Source organism: Myotis yumanensis, unplaced genomic scaffold (genome assembly GCF_028538775.1).
Source record: "Myotis yumanensis isolate MYYU_CA2020_CCGP unplaced genomic scaffold, mMyoYum1.0.hap1 SCAF_1, whole genome shotgun sequence".
In the NCBI taxonomy this organism is placed as follows: domain Eukaryota; kingdom Metazoa; phylum Chordata; class Mammalia; order Chiroptera; family Vespertilionidae; genus Myotis; species Myotis yumanensis.
In genome coordinates this window covers 82,826,077-82,835,224 of record NW_027223752.1, presented here as the reverse complement: position 1 = coordinate 82,835,224, position 9,148 = coordinate 82,826,077, and positions in this window count along the sequence as shown.

The window sequence follows — 9,148 nt, the reverse complement described above, 5'->3', positions numbered from 1 at the left end:
TTTTGTGTATCATTTTTTTGGTGTGTTTCTTAATCCAATATTCCTTTACAAATTAGATGCCCTGAAAAAAATAACGAAGCTCAATATGATTTTATGCTTTGGTCTAACTTCTACACCCATGCTGTTAAAATGCCAATATATCCAAAGCAAATGAACAGGCATGTGGCTTACTCAGTTGACTAACAATTCAAGGTTATACAGACAACATCATTAAAAAGTGAAAGGGTGAATCTGCTAGATTCTTTTGAAAATGCTGCAGATTTGATAAATATTTATTTTAGACTAATTATCCCTAGGTAAATTGGTTTTAGGCAAATTAATCTGATAATTAATCTTGGATCCTTAGTCTTCATTCTCTATCACTTAGAATTTCACAGTGGAAATGATGACTCCTGAGAACAGACATTTCACATTTAGGGATTATTCTAAGATGACTGTGCCAGCCAACCTGGGAAATGCAGAGAAGAGACCTCGGTGCGAATGTGAGTGAGAGAGTTCAGATTCATACCACTGACTGTCTGAGGTGGGAAACGCACTTTTTTGGAGGGATAGATGTTCTGATACTAGATTACTTGTTCTACAGCTGAGATTCTGAACTATTATTATTAAATAAGTGAATACAAAGACTGTGACTGGGAAATTTCCTCAGCAGGGTGCTCCAGGCCTGGGTAATGGGAGAAGTATGTGTAGCTTTATATCCATCTCTTCAGTTCTGCCTTTACTCTTGGGAGTCTTGTCTCCTCTGTCATTCTGATCCTTGTGCTTTACTCTGATTTTGACAACCATCTGCTGCTGACTGGCTGATTCGTATCTAGGTCTATGCTCACCAAGACTCTTCTTGCCACTGTGGCTACTCTCCCCTTCCTGGGGGAAAACTGCTCACATTTGATGAGGACAGGCCCAGGGAACAGCAGCCCCAGCCACCCTGGTTACCGGCAGGCTCCAAAGTGTTCCCTGCATCGCAAGAGTTTCCCTTCTTTCTACTTACTGGGAGGCTGCTCATCCTTAATAGTTCTATCTAATATTTACGGTTGATAGTGAGATTCATAGGGTGCTGCCAAGGGTACATCAGCAGGTAAACTGGCAACTCACCGCCTGATTTTCATCAACAGCCACTAAGCCTAAAATGAGGGAAGGGAGAAAATGGATTATGGATCCGTTTTGTGTCTCTTCAGAGTCACAGGACAGGGTTCATGCAGGCTTTCACAGAAGGCGTTGGGTGTTAGCTTTCGCTAGCCCTGTTTGTTACAGGCCTGAGTGTGGTTTGTCAAGAATAAGGCTGGTGGTGGTTCTCGCTCTGCCTTACTCCTTAGACATGTTTCTCCTTTCACCATCTGGAGCTCTCAAGACTAGGAAATTTATAGTCAGGCTGGAGACTGTCCTCAGCCAAGGAGGAGGACAATTTGTTTCTATTTTGTTTGTTCATTTATTTTGTTCTTAAGATTCCACATATAAGTGAAATATGGTATTTGTCTTTCTCTGTCTGCCTTATTTCTAGAGAAAGAGCTAATTCCAGGCACATAAAGCCAATTGGTTGGTCCTTGATATTATACCTGTACAGAGGGAATAAAAGGGGGAAGGAGACTATTAGACCTGAAATAAAAGGATTGGGGGAAACATTTTTATTTCATTTTATTTTATTTTTAAAATATATTTTATTGATTTTTTACAGAGAGGAAGGGAGAGGGATAGAGAGTTAGAAACATCGATGAGAGAGAAACATCGATCAGCTGCCTCCTGCACACCTCCTACTGGGGATGTGCCCGCAACCAAGGTACATGCTCTTGACCGGAATCAAACCTGGGACCTTTCACACATCCCCAGTGGGAGATGTGCAGGAGGCAGCTGGTCGATGTTTCTCTCTCATCGATGTTTCTAACTCTCTATCTCTCTCCCTTCCTCTCTGTAAAAAATCAATAAAATATATTTAAAAAAAAACAACCTGGGACCTTTCAGTCCGCAGGCCGTCGCTCTATCCACTGAGGGCTCATTTTGTTTTTTAGAAAGACCCATACCCCAGATCTGGCCTGGGGTCATTCAGAACCCTAATGGTGAGGTTCCACTGCAAGGACAAGGGTCCCGCCAATCTCAGCCCTCCATCCTCTCCTCCCCTGCAGCAAGAAGACCTAAGACTGGGCCTCTGCTGTGACGATTGCTTGGATAGGGCCCTTGGAATATCTACACTTGGCTCTAGTTGTAAAAGACTAAGGTTTGACCTTGGAGATATAAGCAAACTTCCTGGGATGTGTAGATTAGACCCGCCTAACTGACGGTAGGAGAGTCATCAGAGGCAAAATTTTGTCCACTGTGGGTATTATTGCACCTAAGTTTAGATAGGATACTGCTGACTGTGAAGGAAGCAAAGGTGCTCTCCAAGCAGGGAGAAATGGGTTAGGAGGGATACTAAAAGGTACTGCTTATGCATGTATCCTGGAGACCTAGAGCCAATCTGGGAGTGATTTTAAAGACATCCCAGAAACTCTGAGCGATGACTTACCCAGTGTCACCTCTAGAAAACTACTTCTAACTTCTGAAGACCAACAAAGAGCTTATTTTCCCTCTTCCCACTCAGCCCATCACAGGTATTCATTTCCACAGCACAGGTAAGCTGTAAATGTGATAAGTACTTCATTATGATAGATATTTAGGGAACGTTTTAGTGGGAAAGCCAGGGAACACAAGAAACAATAATGAAAACATTGGCTCTTACTGGTGCTTTTTTGTTGTTAATTAGAATTAGCGGTAGCCAAAGTAACTTTAAAGCACAGTAGGAACGGACCCGGCTAGGTAGCTCAGTTAGAGCCTTGTCCCGATATGCCAAGCTGGGTCCAATCCCCAATCTGGGAACATACAAGAATCAACCAATGAATGCATAAATAAGTGGAACAACAAATCAATCTCTCTCTCTCTTCCGCTAAAAACCATTTTTTAAAAAAAAGCACATTAGGAGAAACAAAGGAAATATATTGCAAGAGACTCCCTGCCTTTGAGGAGGTCACAGTCTAGCCAGGGAGAAAAGTACATAAAATGTCTTGAGAAGATTACAAGCAATATTTCGACAAGTGCAAAGTGATTGAGTGTGAGAACAGAAGACCTAATGCTCCGGGGTACAGATGACGGGCGAGATTTTATCTGGCTTATACTATAGATCAGAAGGTGGAGGCCCATAACTAGATCCTGCCCCCAAATTAATTGAGTTTGGCCCACTGGCAGTTATGTTTTATAAAACCAATTTGTACCCTAGTTGGGAGAAAAACACCAGCTAATAAATATAGAAAGAGTGATAGAATTTGAAAAACAGCATTTTGTGAACTTAATAAAAGTATTGATTTGGCAAAGATTATTAATTGATGTTAAAACCATAGGTAAAATGGTTGGTGGACATCCATATAGTGCCAAGCAACACTATCAGTTTACAGTCTTGAGGCCAAATATGTATGTTGGAGGGATCAGACTGTTATCACTTGTTTTCTGGAATGGATCTTAGTAACACTAACCAGTAGACCAATTCTGGCAAGAGGCAAATAGATAACCCAACCTGGTATATATTCTAGCTATTCCCCACCCCCCAAAAAGAATTAATTATTAGATGTAACTTTCCGTTTACAGGAAATACTGGGGATGGAGAAACAAACTAAAGGACACTAGGAGGGAGCAACTAGACAAATCTAAAAGGTGAGGCATTCTGCAGGGCACCTGGCCAGCTCTCTTCAGCAAGTCGGTACGATTTTTAAAAAATATGTTTTTACTGATTTCATAGAGAGGAAGGGAGAGGGAGAGATAGAAACATAATGATGAGAGAATCATCGATTGGCTGCCTCCTGCATGCCCCACACAGGGGAACAAGCCCACAGTCCATCCATATGCCCTGACTGGGAATCGAACTGCGACCTCCTGGTTCATGTGTTGACGCTCAACCACTGAGCCACACTGGCCGGGCTGTATGAAAGTCAAAACTACTAGGTAAGTACCTTAGAGATACTGAAGGTATATGATAACAACATAATGCACGGTCCTGGATTCCCTATTGGTTTAAACAAGTTGCTATAAAAGATAACTGGGGTCAATTGGGAAATTTTTTAGTATGGATGGGATTAGATAAGGTACAAATTTACTAAAATGAAAAGTTCAAAATCATGAACAAAATGCTAGTTCCAAAACTATATATACAGAATAATCATATTTTGTTTATAATATGTCTATATATTTATTTTAAAAAGATCTGAAAGGATATGCCCTAAGGCAATCTCTGGTGAAAATGTTTTATTGCTGTTAGTCTACATTTTCTATTTTTATACAATACATGTGTATTGCATCTGTAATAATTATTACAAATAAAATAACTGGTTGCCAGCATTGATCACTCAGGAAATTTCACATAAAAATCTGGATATTGTATATGAAGAGCTGGATTTCTAAGTGTGTTTTTTCTAATAATCAAATATGTCGCCCCTGGACTTCCATTCCCACACAGCAACAATCGGTTGGAACCAGGTGATGGCTGCTCCTTTATTCTCTCCTAGTTTGTCACGCTCCCTACCATTCCTTTTTCTGTATGCTTTGCAAATTGCTTACCTGCCTGATTCCCGCAGACATCTGAGACAGTAACCTTTGATTTGGATGAACTTAATGGCCTCCCCATCCACAGAGCCTCTCATTATTAATCATTTGAAGGTACCAATAAATTAACTGACTGAGAAAAGCATCCATTTCAGAATTACCTGTGCCTGTGTGTGTTTTTTAAAATATGTGTTTATTAATTTTTAGAGAAGGAGGTAGGGAGAGGGAGAAGAGAGAGAGAGATGGAAACATCAATAGGAGAGAAAGCCTCCTGCATGCCCCCTAGTGGGGATTGAGCCAAAACCCAGGCATATGCCCTGACCAAGAATCAAACCAAGACCTCCTGGTTCATGGGTCGACACTCAATCACTGGCCTTGCCAGCTGGGCTGGGTGTGTGTGGTTGTTGTTGTTGTTTTTTAAATAAGGCAATCCAGTCATGGGAAACACAGATTTAATACTTCATCTACTTAGCTACCATGGTTGCATACTGTAAGTTAGTTTAGCAAAAATTTCTCTTTGGTAAATGGAATCTAGGAAGTATACTAAATTGCTAACATCTTTAAGGTTTTGCTTTTTTATCCTAGCACCTTAATCATAGGAGGGGTTTCAAATTTTACAATATATGTTTTTCCCAAGCATGAAACTCCAAATGCCCTTTGGTTGGTCTGTTTCTCTCACTGGTTCTGATACAATTTTTACAGGAGAAAATCTCTTTCACCTGTAACTCAGTATAAGACAGTGTCACCAACAGTTTAAAAGCCAGGGAAATACTTTTATCAGCCTGATACATGTTTTAGCGTGACAGCAGCACACTCAATCATTATAACAGAAACTGCATACCTTGCCCTAGCCCAGTGGTTCTCAACCTTCTGGCCCTTTAAATACAGTTCCTCATGTTGTGACCCAACCATAAAATTATTTTCGTTGCTACTTCATAACTGTAATGTTGCTACTGTTATGAATCGTAATGTAAATATCTGATATGCAGGATGGTCTTAGGCGTTCGACCACCAAAGGGGTCGCGACCCACAGGTTGAGAACCACTGCCCTAGCCGGTTTGGCTCAGTGGATAGAGCGTCGGCCTTCGGACTGAAGGGTCCCAGGTTCGATTCCAGTCAGGGGCACACACCTGGGTTGCGGGCTCGATCCCCAGTGGGGGGCGTGCAGTAGGCAGCCGATCAATGACTCTCTCTCATCATTGATGTTTCTATCTCTCTCTCCCTCTTCCTTCCTCTCTGAAATCAATAAAGAAATATATTTTTAAAAAAAGAAACCACACACCTTGTGCTTCATAGCTAGCTTTTCAAAATGATACTAGTTGTCTTCTTCTGAATCAATTTCCTTTACTGTCTCATATTCCTTTGGTAAAAATTGTTTCAATCTGTTCCATTTTTGGAGCCAACTTTCTCAGCTTTTTCTTTGAGATCTAAAATTCCCCATTGAGCCTTGTTTATATTCTAGTTCACAATAATGTTTTAAAGTAAAATCAGGCTTATTCCCGATTGTACAACAAGTTTCCATGAACAAGACAGGCAACCCTTGAAGCCACAAGGGACTGGGTTTGAAATCCCTTAGAAGGGTTAGGCAATTGCAAAGATAGCACATTATGAACATTTGTTCTAAAATTTTCATTTGATGTCATAGGTTGATTACATATTTCTTACCCACTTGTTTTCTCCTTAAATCATGTACTTACAATGGGCATGAAATTTTCAAGCTTAATCATCAATAGTTGTGGCTCTGAATACCTTCATTTTCTAGTGAACATCATTGAAAATAATTCTAAAATCTCTTGACTGCCTGTAAAAATTTTAATTCCTGAAACTAGTTTCTGGGTCCAAAATACCATAATATATTCCTGCTACTTGTCTTCAGATAGTTTCAAAGTGGTATGGCCTTATTTTTAAGTGTGGTTCCATAGTCCAATGGCCATTTTAACGTCATCCTACCTTTGAAACTGGTTATTTAAGCCCACATTTTCAGTGTGAAACATATTCTACTTAAAAGTTTCCATTAGTTTGATAAGTAGAATACTTATCAAATACTAAATACTCACCTGAAATCTTTATCTTTGGAGCATAATTTTGTTTCTTGGCCAGAATGTGGGACGCAGAGTCCCTGCAATGTCACAGCAAGTCTCCATTCTTCTCTGTAATTCTAAACAGTGCAGCAAAGGAATGTCCAAGTCTGAAAGGTTAAGTAGCCTTTTTCTCAGGTTCTCATTTACATTTTTCAAGTTAAAAACATACACATGAATAGTTTCAAGAAGATAGAGCTAGATTGTGGGCAGCTGTTATACCTAATTTATCTTTCTACTCCCCCATCCCCCACCAGAGTCTAGCTCAGGAATACTTGAGCATGTTCTTGGCTTTATCATTAAAGAACATTTAAGAATCAGGTGATTGGCCCTGGCCAGCATTGCTCTCAGTAGTTAGAGCACCAGCCTGCACACCAGAGGGTTGAGGGGTCAATTCGCAGTCAAAGGCATGTATCTGGGTAGCAGGTTCAATCCCCCACCCAGGTCAGGGTGCATGTGGAAGGCAACCAATCGATATGTCTCTCTCACATCTCTCTCTCTCTCCCCTCCCTCCCTCCTGCCTCTCTCCAGCCTCTCTAAAAATCAATGGAAAAAAATATCCTCCCAGGAGGATTAGCAAAAAAAAAAAAAAAAAAAAAGGAGTGATTGTAATTTTGCATATGACATAGCAGAAGATTGAGAGGAACAACACTGATGAAGAGATGGGCCTATAAAGGCCAAGCATTCCCCAGAGCGAATAAAACTATATAAGGTATTAGCTCTGTGGGAGTTGTCAAGAAATTCATTCTTTCAACAAATAAGTGTCTCTGTACGCCAAGCACTGAGATAGGTACCTGGTGTCTTGGAGAAAGCACCTCCTTAAATACAAACCCAAACATATTAAGGTTTTAAAAGAAGACTTCGTACTACTTCTCAGCAATAAAAAGACATGAACTAAAAAAATGAATTATTGATACTAATAATAACAAACATGGATCTCAAAATTAATTATGCTGTGAAAGAGGCCAAAGAGAGTACTTTTTTAAAAAATATATTTTATTGATTTTTTACAGAGAGGAAGGGAGAGGGATAGAGAGCTAGAAACATCAATGAGAGAGAAACATGGATCAGCTGCCTCCTGCACACCCCCCACTGGGGACGTGCCCGCAACCAAGGTACATGCCTCTGACCGGAATCGAACGAGGGACCCCTCAGTCCGCAGGCGGACACTCCACCCACTGAGCCAAACCGGTTACGGCATGAGAGTACTTTTTTTTGGTTTGTTTTTTTTAATCCTCACCCAAGGATATTTTTCCACTGATTTTTAGAGACAGTGGAACAGAGGGGGAGAGACAGAGAGAGAGAAACATCAATATGAAAGAGACACATCTATTGGCTGCCTCCCACATGTGCCCTGACCATGGCCAGGATCAAGCCTGAAACCGTGGTACGTGCCCTTGACTAGAATCAAACCTGGGGCTCTTCAATCCATAACGATGCTGTATCCACTGAGCCAAACCGGCTAGGCCAAGAGTACATTTTTTTTTCCATTTACATAAAATTCCAAAAAATACAAACAAATCTATAGTAACAGAAAGCAGATTAGTGGCTGGGAAGTGCCAGAGAGAGGAATTACAATGAGGCAAAGTAAACCCTTAGGGACTTGGGGATGGTGCATATGTTCACTGGCTGGGTTGTGGTGATGGTTTCACAGATGTATAGTTATGTCAAAACATAATAAACTGTGCACTTGTATGCCAAACTATCTCCATAAAGCTGTTAAAAAAAAAAAAAACAGAACAAGAAGGGGCGCAGTAGGAATGGGAAGAAAGAGAATGAATTCTAGGGCCTCCTGCAACTTTCTTGCTCATGGACATCAGATGATGTCTGATTATAAGATCCTTTTTCAGTATTTTGCTTCAGTTTTAACTGCCAGGACAGTATCCACTCAACTTTCTAGTCTTATGTGGAACTGGCCTATGCAGTCCAGCACTTCAGCTTGAACTCCTTGTCTCTACCTCCTCTTGCTGGGATGTTTCCTCCATTGTAAATGATCCAAATTTTCTCTCCTTTCAGGCCCAGGTAAAACAAAACTGTATTTCATAGCCTTTCCCATTCATTCCTGCAGAAGAAAAAATATGTACTTTATTTGAGCTTCTCTAGAATGTATAATCTAAACAGCTCTTTTGACACCTTTGCTGCTTTATATTATTTGCTTTCCATGTGCATGTCTTATCTTCTCAACTACATTCTGAATTTCTTCAGGTCTGGGACGGGGTCATATATTATCTTTGTGTCTCTCCCAAGGCATTTAGTAAGTGCTTGATATACTATGTCAATTTTAAATCATCTCACTTTGATAGTCTTTCCAAAGTACTTTCTCAGCCATTATCTCATTTGATCATTACATCAACACTATGAGATTGGAGAAGCTAAAAAAATGTGTTATTTCCTCCATTTGACACATAAGGAAACTGAAGCCCAAGGTCACTCAGTTTGTCAGAGACAGAGATGGAACAGATAATTGCATATGAAGGTTTGATCCTCTTCAAGGTTTCCCATGGCTCTCC